This window comes from Felis catus, chromosome C1 (genome assembly GCF_018350175.1).
Source record: "Felis catus isolate Fca126 chromosome C1, F.catus_Fca126_mat1.0, whole genome shotgun sequence".
Taxonomy (NCBI): Eukaryota; Metazoa; Chordata; class Mammalia; order Carnivora; family Felidae; genus Felis; species Felis catus.
Window position 1 is genome coordinate 121541313 of NC_058375.1, and position 12775 is coordinate 121554087.

Below are 12775 nucleotides of genomic sequence, written 5' to 3' on the forward strand. Positions count from 1 at the left end.
TTGAGAGAGAGACAGAGAGAGAGAGAGAGAGAGAAAGAGAGAGACAGAGTGTGAGCAAGGGAGGGGTAGGGAAAGAGGGGGACACAGAATCTGAAGCAGGTTCCAGGCTCTGAACTGTCAGCACAGAGCCTGACGTGGGGTTTGAAACCATGAACTGTGAGATCATGACCTGAGCTGAAGTCTGACGCTTAACTGAGCCACCCCGGCGCCCGTAGTTTTTAAAGAATATTAGTAAGATAAAGAAGTATTGAAATGTGTATTATTATCCATTAAGAAATATTAAAATATGTTAAAGAGGTTTTGTATCTGATAAGGTCAAGAATTAAGAAGTTATCGTAATATGATCTCTTACTCTGTCCACCCCAATTAAACTCACTAAGAATGACAAGAAGGTAGACCACAGGCCTCAAGTACAAGTCTTATGATCGGTCATTTGCAGTGATGTTTGTGAAAAGCAGAGTAACCCTAGAGAACTTGCCTCAGACAGTCCAGGTCTGGGAGCATTTTCTTGAAGTAGTTATTAACAGTGCACCCTTACTCTCAAAAGTTCCAGTCAGGATGATGTATTATTGATTCTCACTAACAGGCAGAGGATGTAAGTCAGTGTTGCTAGTGATTTACTTACCCTGCTGACCATCAGGCCACTAGGAACAGGGGCTTACTGTATACCTCATGTTGTTGTCAAACATAAATGCCCGGACTCAGACACCACACAGAACAAAAAGTACCTCTTTTCTTTTGTCACCTTTTAACACCACTCAGGTTTCACCCAGTGTCTATCTAGAATCTCCCATTCCTGCCTGCACCAATTCAAATTAGGCTATTAGGTTGAATTATATGGAATCCATAGGTCAATTCTGTAGGTTAGAAAGAGCGGAATATTCACAATTTCATTCTTTTTTAATGTAGAAAAGCAATTTATTCCATTATAAGCACTTGCACAGTTAGTCATGGAGAGTAACAGGCCTGCTGGTGAAACAGGTCACCCAAAATAGAGGTGGTACCAAATTAGTGGTCAAGGACTAACTCCTCACTGGGCTCTATTCCTTCCTCACTGTAGCTTTTACTTAAAGGAGTCTGAAAAACTTGGGGATACAGCCTAAGAAGAAAAATAACTACACACAATATTCCCCTTTCTGTGATTACTTTAGACCTTTGTTACTAGAAAATTCCTAAATAAAACTTAAATATAAGTCTGTGGTTTTACTGAATCAAATCCCCCAGTTCATATTTAGAAAATACCCTCTGTTTGGGTGTTGATGGTACCTATCATAGAGGGATAACCAAACACAGTGTCTCAAAACCAGTGTTAAATCAATGTCAGGACTGAGAGGGAAAAAAGGGGGAGTCTAAAATCACAAGAAGTACAGACGTATCTATGATGCTTGCCCTTCTGGATCCACTTCTTCAGGGTCTGCATCATCATAAATGTACTCTGCCATTTGCCAAACCTGCATGATATTGTCTTTTGATACAGAAAAAATCACCCAAGGTTCATCAGGATTCCAGGAGAAATCAGATATCTTGGCAGCGTGACCGCCATGAATAAACAATTCTGCTGGCCTGTCCTCTGCATCTTCTGGGGATTGTTCCTCTCCAATTTTACTTAAATCCCAGACATTCAGTCTCAGATCGGTACCACTGGAAGCCAAAATAGTCCCCTTGTGAGGCGACCACTGACCTTGGAATATTTCATCCTATGTGATTCAAAGGAATGCAACTTAAGTTTCAGATTTCTTAGATCCCACAAGGCAACAGTCTTGTTGGCTGATCCTGTGGCAAGAATGCAGTCACTGTAAGGACTGAAAGACAGGCAGTTCACTTCGGCAGCGTGAGCATCAACTGAGTGATGTGGTTTAGAAGTACTGTTTGAACGAGTATCCCAGATCATAAGTTTCTAATCATGAGCAACTGACCCAAACAGAGACTCATGGAGCAGATGCCAAGAAACATCTTCTGCTACTGCATACTATTACTATGCCCTGTAAAGATGGTCTTCGCATCCACAACTTCCTTTGGAACAGCACTGATGTCCCAGAGGCAGATGGTAAGTTCATCTGAAGCACTAAGTAAGTGTCCACTGAGACTTGGGTTCCAAAAGAGCCCATAGCCTTCCTTCTGATGTCCACGGAGATGCAAGTCTGGGTTGCACTCTCCAGAAGGGTCTGCTATGGAAGGATGTTTTGTATGGTTAAAACCAAGAATATCACTGAATGCAGTCTTTGTTACAATGATGCAAGGGTTCTGGGGAATATAGTGTACCCTGTCTACTTCTCCTTCCTGGTTGATCTTGATTTCTATTTCAATTTTTCCACTAACTGAACCCAAACCTCCAAATTCTCCTTTCTCACTGTCATAGTGGGAAGCATCATGGTTAGGGAGATGCACCCTGGCTATCACAAGGTGGTTTTGCTCATCTGACATGTATGTTCCTAGGACAAGTCGATGAATGCTGAAGTCTTTCCCTTCTGGTCTGGTTACATCTGGAAGTCACTGTGCAATTAGGCTAGGCCACTCCAGGGCATGGGTCACCCCCAAATCGTAAAGAAAAGATGTGGGTTTTTTTTTCCATACTTTGTACTCTTCGTTGATCACACCTTCTTCCTCTGCCTCATCAAATGCTGCTTCCTTGCCAGCCACAGCGGGCAGGCAAGCCAGGGGTATCCTTGGGTAGAGTATTGCGGGAGGGACGGGGAGGCTACAGGCCACAATTTCATATTCTTAAGCCTCTATATCCACTTCTTGGTATTATCCTGCCATCATCATGTAGGATGTGGTTTGCTATCTTTTGTTTGTTTTTTCCCTTAAGTACATGAAGAGCATATTAGGCTGCTGAGATCCAAATTATCAAAAAGGAAAACATAAACCAAAACACAGACCTATGTTAATAGGTATCAGTAGTTGCTAAATTGGCATATAATACATCATACTTGTACTTTTGGACATTTCTTTCCTTTTATTTCAAGCCAATTTTTTATAACCTAAATCTATCCTTTTGTTTCCAAACACAATAACTGAACTTAACCATGCAACTTAATGTTGTTAATTGTATCTCTCATAATTATGAGAGGGGCTAATAGAAGGGGCCCATTCACAGAGGGCTTTGTATGTCCTGATAAAATATTGGTAACAGGGAGCCATTTAGAACTTTATGTATGCTTGAAGTAAATACTTTTCCCAAATGGTCTGTCCTAAGAAGAATACCTCCCTAAAGGACTTAGATACTAGCTTTCCTAAATGAGTAGCAAATCAGGTGCTTAGTCTGTACCTGCAAATATTCAGGTTTTTTCAATATTGTGAAGAGTGTGAAATACTAAGTGAGGCAGCTGGTGATAAAAGGGATATTTTCTCGTCAGCCAAAATGTAAGAACTGAGGGTCTTAAAATTACACTTGAACAGGTATACCTTGACCGAAAAACTGTGAGGCCAAATGACATTCTTGGATATTGGCCAAGTAAAAGCAAAATAAAAAGGCCTTCAGAGCTTGTAACTTAGACTTGAGAAGACTTTGGGATAAATGAAGATAGAAATTCCTAGTGTGGATTCTCAGTGCTGGGGCAGGGGGGAGTCAACAGTGGCAATGGTAGAGGTTGAATCTCCCACAAGGTGATCCCAGCAGAGAAGGGGGGAGGTGCAGAAACCAAGGCAGTGAGAGAGTAAAGGCTATTTCATTCATCCCACATTTGTTTTGTGACTATCTAAATCTAGACATTTGAGATGGAGGGAAAACATGACATCCCTGAATACACAGACATTTTAGTCTAATATAAATAAGAGTTGTCGTTCATTAATTAATTAATTCATTCATTCATTCATTCTCTTAAAGTCTTTAACCAAAGACATGCAGGAACACAGAGGTAACTGGATAATGGGAAAATGAAGGGACATCTCATTAGAGGGTGTTGGAGAGGACTTAGAATAGGAATTGGGTTTAGGTTAGGTGATTGTGAAAAAAATTCAAAGAAGCAGCTCTATATAGAATGCTGCTAAGAACTGATGTTATTCCATGTTGGGTGCATTAATAATTTTTACCTAGAAAACAAGGAGAGCAAAGAGAGGCTAAAGCTATGATTGAAAAAAGAAACATCAATGAATCATATTAGCTAAGATAGAGGATACTGGTCTATTTTTGTGGTTTGGGTAATACCATGTTTTTGCCTTGATTCATCAGGCACCTGTGTGGCCTTGTCTGAGATTAGGGCTGTGTGAGATTATGCCCAATAGAAAAACACCAAGGTTTTTCTCTAAGTTCCAGGCTACCCTGAGCTCTCAGGAGCTATTTTTCTTTCTCATGTCATTTATTCAACAAACATCTATTAAACATCTTATATGTATACACCCCTAAAGTTATAAGTATACATTTGATAGGCTCAGTCCTCAAAAAAATAGCTGAGTTTTATAGTTACAGAATATAAATTAGAATTATATGCTGATGAAGTGGCCCCAATGAAGGAATTTTCAGGATGGTAGGAAATATGCCGTGAAGGCTCCACTGAAGAGGTAGCATTTTGCTGAATGTGGAAAGATGCATAACTTTTGAAAGTTTCAGGTAAGAAAGAACGTTGTGGGCAGAAGTAGCAACTGAGAAAGTCCTCATAGATGAGAAGCCCTCTGAGAACCAAGAGAAGTCTGAGAAAGGCCTCATGCATTAGGCTGATGAGTCAACTAACACCTTTTTACTTTCCTTTGACCATAAGGAACTATGGAAGCATTTCAAACAAAGGAAATCTATGATCACATTGGTGCTTGTCTGAGTAGTTTGTAGAGTAGGGTTAAAAATATATGTAGAAGGGTATGATTGGAGAACTAAAGATCATACCAAAAGAGCCTAGTACAGAGTCTGGCACGACCCTGGTGTATCCGGATGCTCTCGCCACATGGGTTCACCTCCTGCTCCCAAGGAAGATGTCCACCCTGTGGAAGCAAGTGCTCCCAGAGAGGTGAAACTTCAATCATAGAAGAAAGACTGATTTTTTTTAAGTTTATTTATATCTGAGAGAGAGAAAGAGAGAAAGAAAGATGGAGAGACAGAGACAGAGAGAGATGGAGAGAGAGAGAGAGAGAGAGAGAGAGAGAGAGAGAGAAAGAGAGAGAAAGAGAGAGAGAGAGAGAGAGTCCCAAGCAGACTTCACACCATCAGCACATAGCCTGATGTGGGACTCGAACTCATGAACCGTGAGATCATGACCTGAACCGAAATCAAGAGTTGGGACACTTAACTGACTGAGCCACCCAGGCATCCCAGAAAGTCTGTTTTTTAAGGAGACAGAAATGATTTAGTATTTTTAGTAATTTTACTTGATTCTGGAGAAGGATAAAACAATTACAAGATCACACGTCAGTGATGAGTATTGTCTGGTTTTAAAAAGCAGTCATTCCTTCATAACTTTTCATTAAGCCACCATTAAATATAAAAATTTAAATATTCTGTCAGCAAAACATTATTAAGTGCTGAAAAGCACCAGCAAAGGAAGACATGGAAACTTCTCAAAAGGTCTAAAATAGGATGGGTTCTAATCTTTCTTGGATAATTTCAGAGGCATCTTGTGTGATGATAAGGAAATGAAGTGGATGACCTCTCAATGTCCCTTACCGACTAGAAATTATCAGATAATGTAGTCTAATAAGTCCTTGCAGTTACCAAAATAGGAAAGGGCTTCTTCTTGATCTCTGTCATTTGCTATTTTTTTTTTCTGTAGAATTAAGGACTGATTTACTTTTAAGTTAAATTGGGTGTGAATTTTTTTAGCAAAAATTTAAGTTTTTTTTTAAATCTAAAGTTTTTAAGCAAAAAGGTTATCTATTATTTTTATTTTTTATGATTTCACAAGTAATACATCCTTATTTTGGAAGGACACTGAAAATACAGTAATTTCCAAGGAAGAAAAAATATCACCCATAATTTCATCACCTATATATGGTTCTGTTTAATAATTTGGCATCTACTCATCTATTATATTTAATACAAGACATCACTGCAGGCCACATTCAATTCTTAGCCCTCCCTGGATTCAATTCATCCTCCAATGGCCTTATCTGAATTTCTACTCCTTCAAAAATTATTTTTTTGCTTTCCTTCTCATCACATCTGCTCTCAACTGTCATGACAAATCAGAGTGTCTGTTAGGTGATTTTGCAATTCTGTTCACCACATCTACACTGAAGGACAGTGAATACCTGGGTTGAGGAAAGACAGCATCAGTTGCTTTTTATTTATCAAATTACTTTCTCCTCCCTCAGAGCTTTATGCACCATTAAATGCAGTCCATTGAAAACTGCCCACAAAAATGTTCAAGGAATAAAATGGTACAAACAACTCAGGGAAACCACTTAGCCGTCTGGTATATAAACATCAAGGTTGTAGACAGCTCTCTAAAGATAACGGACATCAAAATAGAGGAAGTCTCCTGTATAGAATGCAATACAAACTCACACATTCTACTATATTACATTAGTGGAAGCAAAAATTTCACTCAAGGACTTAATTCTGAAGCAAAAAGATTTAAAATTTTACACTCTTTGTAATTCTTTCAATAAGGAAATTGAAGACAGTGTCAGAAGTAATACAGGTTTTAATTTTAGGCAAGGTAGGTCCAGTATGTACCAGCCGTGATCAGAATAAATTAAAAAACAAAAAAACAAAAAAGTACAATCATGTCTCTGTTTTCATCTTTGGCTAACAAAAAGAAACTCAGTTAAAAATGAGACTCTTTGCCACAGCACCTGAGTGGGATCAGACAGGATTTTCGGGAGTAGTCATTTGTTGGGGCAATCTGTTTTCTTCTGCTAAGTGGCCTGCTTCATTTTTTCCCTTTTATTCTTTTATTCAGCATGTTTGGGGGTAATCACTAAGTGTCTTGCATAGTGTTAAATACTTTCCATGGTGGTGAACTCTGAATGCAACATTTCATTTAGTCCTCATTATAAGCTTAAGGTAAGTACAATTATTATATAGATATTATATATGAGTCAATGGATTCCCAGAGATAAACTCATTTGCTTATGTTAGACTGTTAGTGAGTGTCCCCAGGCAGTATGTCATCATAGCCATCCTGGTTAATGCCCAAATAGATGGCCCAATCTCATTCTCTTTATCAATATTTTTAAAAGGGAATAATATTTGTCACCAGCATCCCATATATATTTATATAATTTTTTTTTTTACCTTTGGGGGGAGATGGATATGTCCATTACCTTAATTGTGCTAGTGGCTTCGCACATATACATCAAAATTTATCAAATTTTAAACCTTAAATAGTTGCAACTCACTGCATTTCGGTTATACCTTACTCATGCTTTAAAAAATAAATAAATTATAGGGGTGCCTGGGTGGCTGAGTTCCTTCAGTGTCCGACTTCGGCTAAGGTCATAAACTTGCGGTTCATGATTTCGAGCCCCGAGCCCCGTGTCAGGCTCTGTGCTAACAGCTTAGAGCCTGCAGGCTGCTTCCTATTCTGTCTCCCTCTCTCTCTGCCCCTCCCCTCTTGCGCTCTGTATCTCTGTGTCTCTCAAAAATAAACGTTAACATTTTTTAAATAAAAATAAAAGACAAATAAAATAAATGAATTCTATTTTCCTATATGAAGAGTGAGAGACTGCTCCTTGAAGGGAAATACAAAGAGCGTCAAGCAGATTGATATGAGTAAGTTAAAGAAAACTTCTTGGAGACAGAAGGTGCTAGAGAAGCACAAGGACCAATTCTAATAAGCATAAACATTCAATCAACATGTTGTTATGATTATTATTAGTAGTAGCAATAGTAGTATGGAAATGAGTAGTATGGAGAAAAGTATTTTCCTTTCACTGGGTACCTGCTTCTCTGTCATACTCTGAGGAAGACAGAAAAAGGGGTAGTAGGAAGGGGAACCAGAAGTCTTTACTTTGATCCATGGAATAAACATATACTAATGATCTACTATTAGTTCAGGCTTTTTATTAAATACTGGGGATGTAAGGTATACAGATACAATTCATGTTCCTGTGGAACTCTTTTACAGAGGTAGATATGGAGTTCTTTTATAGAGGTAATGCAGTATACTACAGAACACAAAAGAAAGACCTCAGTCCAGCTAATGGTAAAGTTGAGTTATAGACAGGAACACTTCCTAAAGGCAATGTCTTAAAAACTTAGTAAGGAATGATCTGATTAAGAAGGTGAAAAACTGCATTGCTAATAGTGACCAGTGTGTACTAAGGCACACATTTGAAAGTGCCGACAATTTGGAGAATTTCAAGCATTTCAGTGTGGCTTCAGCATGGGCAGGATGAAATGTTAAGGGAGAAAATCAATAGGGACAAACATGGTTGTAAGTGATCAAACAGAATTCTATATCTAATGTTAAAGCATCTGGACTTTATTATGAATAATGAGATAGGGTAAAAAAAATTAAGACTAGATTTAACTTGTGTGATCCATTTCAGTGACTTCTGCATATATAGAATAAAATATGCATGGTCTTTGAAATTTATGTAATAAACTGTGCAAAAGATATCTATTTTAAAAGAGTTATAACAGAGTAAAACTAGTTTGAAGACAGAAGGTGCTAACATCCTCCTTCTGTGACAGCTATAGGATTTTGTCTCGCCACAGAAAATAAGCTAAAATGTGAACCATTCTGGGTGTCTGTTATATTGCAATAACTTTTCTTATTATGGGACTAGCATTGACTAGAAATTATTAGTATCTTAGAAATATGAAATCATAAAACGTCAGATCTGAAAAAAGTCTGAAACCACCTAGCCAAATTCCATTTATAGATAAGAAAACTTAGGGTCAGTGAGAAATGAATTCCCCAGTGTTGCATAATCAGAAATTGAGACAGCAAACAGTACAACACACAACCGCCACTGCCTGGTCCTGATCTCCTTAATGCTCACCAGGCTGCCTCACCTGCTACGTTTTCAGCACCTATTACTGATAGTTGATGGAAAAATATTATTGATCATTTGAAGATTAGCATCTGTAACGACCAGCATATAAAAATCATATGAATATACACCTGAAATTAAAGTAACACTGTGTGCCAACTATTTTTCAATTAAAAAAAACACATTAAGTTGTAGAACAAACAAACAAACAAACAAACAAACACATGAAGGTATTTTAAACAAGCAAGACTGTTGGACAAGAATTTATGGTAGGTTTTCCAAAGTTCCTTGTGACATGGTTGCAACAAAACTTACACATGAACATTTTTCAAATCGGTAACAAGTTGAGGTATTCAAAAATGCACATAGGCTTCTGGCTCAAGATGACAGACATCTTTTCTTCTTCCCCAAAGTTTGTTAAAGAGATAGCAAAGAAATCACAATAACAAAATAACAACAACTACAACAACAACGTTTTGAACAATTATTATGAAAAGGGGATTTTCTAAGGAGGTTTTCTAAAGAGGATGACAAATAATTCCAATTATACAGGCTTGATTTTTACACCCTCCCCTACAAATAAAGACTATCCTAATTAGGGGTATTTAGGCTCTGGGTACATAACCCTTTGATTTCCTCACTAATTAATTAAAGACAGCTGTGGCCTTAAACTGAGCACTTGTCTCTATTGCCAAAATATTTTAATCCAAGAAAGCTAATGACAACCCATTTTCCTTTAAACAAATAAGCACTAACTCAGTGACAGAATCTTAACATTTTAAAGAATCTTAAAGATGGTATCTCCAGTCAACGTACCTTCAGATGTGGAAATAGGACACAAAGACATAGATCTAAGTATTTGAACTCAGAGTCCTGTGTCTTCAATGACAGGGCTGAAGGGCTGCCTGTGTTCCCCATTTCTGTGAATACTGCCACTTGACCTAGTTGCTTGACAACTCTCTTCCTGACTCTTCTTAGAACATATATCAGCAAGTTCTTTGAAATTTATGTTTGAACTAGATTTCAAACCTGCTCGCTTTTCCCCTTTTTAATTACATCCACACTAGTCATAATTCAATAATTATTTATCAAGTTTCCGCAGTGTGCCACGTACATTTGCACATGCTGGTGTGAGACAGTCCCAACACTCAACAAGCTTACATTAGATTTGCAGTAATAATATGAAAAAAATAAAACACTAAAAAAATCAGGTAACAGAGTGATATGTGATACAAATAAAATCCCAGTTTAGGTCATCAGTTTTTCAGTAAATCCTAGGGGCTACCTTTCTTTTACACTCCAAGAGTGCCACACATGGCCCAGGTCACATTACCTACTCTGCTTTGTCATTATGGTTTCTTGTAGTCATTCCCAAGTGAGACTGAGGTGGAGACATGCAAAGGGATATACAGTTATCTGCAGATTCCACTTCTGAATGGACCTTATAAGGAGCTCTGCAGACACACTTGCCAGTGAAACAACTACAACTAGTGAATATTATAAAACAAAACAAAAAATCAACCTTTAAAAAAATTTAATGTTTATTTATTTTTGAGAGAGAGAGAGACAGAGACAGAAAGCGCGAGCAGGGTAGGGGCAGAGATAGAAGGGGATAGAGGATCTGAAGCTGGCTCTGTGCCCACAGCAGAGTCTGAAGTCTGGTTTGAACTCAGGAACCATGAGGTCATGACCTGAGCCGAGGTCAAGAGTCTCACGCTAAACCAACTGAGACCCCAGACACCCCAAAATCAACCTTTTAAAGTCTCTGAAAACTGCCCTTAGGACATACAGCAAATAAAACATTTATTCAAGAAAATCTAAATCTCAATAAAAATTGCATGATGACTCTCTTGCTCTCTCCCTCCTCCCAATCCCCAGCTGAGCAGGGGAGAGCTCCACTCTGAGTGGGTGAGACCAAAAAGACTAATCCCTCTTCCCCAAACTCCCAGGTAAGGGCTATAGTAGCTTTCTAGGAAGGGCCAATGCTAGCCTTTTTCATCTCCCAGCTACGTTTCACAGAGGCTAAATTCCAGGCAAGTGCAGCCCAGAGGTTGAGAATCCCTTCCACACTCAGTCTCAATTTGTAAGGTGAAGGCTTTCCCTCATGTGTGCAGAACATTGCTGAAAAATCACCCATACCCTACAGATAACTAGGGAAAATGTATGCCTTTCCTTCTTCATTGACTATAGTGACCACACCTATTCCCTATACTTTCAGACTTTATCATTATACCTAGACCAAGAGAGGCACTCAAATGCTTGTTGAAAAAGAGAATTAAATAAAAACTCTCTCTTTTATTTCCAGTTACATAATCTTATCCATCAATATTGGGTTAAATAGTTTCCCTCCTCGATTCAGGTCCTTCCCAGAATCTCAGAATGTGACCTTATTTGGAAATAATGTCATCACAGATGTAATTAGTTAAGATGAGCTCATACTGGAGTAGGGTAGGCCCTTAACCCAATATGACTGGCATCTTCACAAGAAGAGAAGAAAAAGAGATAGACACAGGTTGGGACAGAAATTGAAGTCATGATGCCAAAAGCCAAGCAACACCAAGGAATGCCAGCAATCACTAGAAGGCAGGAGAGAGGCAAGGGGCAGATTCTACCTCTGAGCCCCCAGGAAGGAACCAACTTTGCCAACAAATTTTGGACTTCTAGCCTGAATTGTGAGGGAATACATTACTATTGTTTTTAGCCTCTAGGTTTATGGTATTTTTTTATAGCAGCCCTAGGAAGCATACACCATCTTTCTGGATTCAGCTCAAATGCTATCTCCTACTTAACTCTTCCTTGATTCCATCTGGACTGAGTGCTTCTGAAGGAAAAGATACAACTTGTTCGTATTTGTACCCTTACTGTCTAACATACAATAGGAGATTTAGTGCCGCCTTTTGAAAAGATGAAGTTTCTTCCCTCTGGAAGCAATCTTTGCCTCTTCTGAATGCTCACAACACTTAATAAAGGAAGACAGAAAGAAGCTGATTCACGTTAGTGTCAGGACAAAATAGTGACCGTGGTGAAAAGATGTAGAACAACAACTGCAGTCCATAATAGATAACCCATAATATAGACTGAATTGATAGAAATGTGAAAGGCAGCAGATTGTTACACAGTGTTTTTCATGATTCCTAGGATCCTTAGTATTTTTCCAAGAAACACTTTTTCGTCCAGGAACTCTTGAGACCCACGGTGAAATGCAGAAGATTTCTCTCTAAGAGAACATTCCCACTGGTGCAGACAGGAAGGATAAGGTAGGCATTAATTTGGGGTTGTTCTCTCTTAGGAGATACCCAGCTTAGGCTTATGATCATTCTAACATCCTATATCTGTAAGTGAAAACAACAGAATGAGCTTTGACACTTGTGGCGGGGGTCCCTTTCTTCTAGTCATGGAGAAGAGTGGTGTAAAATACTAGGTGACAGCAGAAAGCCTGATATTTTATTTGCATTTTCAGGAAACATCCAAGGGAGTAAGAAAAAAAAAATAACCTCTCATTTTTAGCGTTCAATTTGTAACAAAATACAATCGTAGAAAATCTTATTTCTTTCCCTGGATTTTCTGTTTCAGTTTGCAGCTCCCTGGCAAGCTTATTATGACGATATAGACCCAGAGAATGGCTGGCATTCTCCTGAAAAATACAAACCTTAATGATACATTTTATGGTATATGATTTGAGATGCTCATCCTTGAGTGTGCATAATGCTCTGAATCATCATTGTTTTGGCATCAAGATATGATTGATATTAGATGTTATACCTAGTATTTTGTCACCTTCTAAGAGGCAACTTTTAAAATTGGATTCTTTTGCACATTTACCAACTGCATGATATTATCTCTGGAGGAATGAATATTTGGATAATTGGGAACTCTAAAACGTTGATGTAGGGATTTATGATTTGGA

General features: G+C 38.4%; 1 pseudogene; it reads right to left on the minus strand.

The window, feature by feature from the left end:
• Window positions 1-905: 905 nt before the first annotated feature.
• On the minus strand, window positions 906-9715 carry LOC101086668 (annotated as a pseudogene).
• Window positions 9716-12775: the final 3060 nt, after the last annotated feature.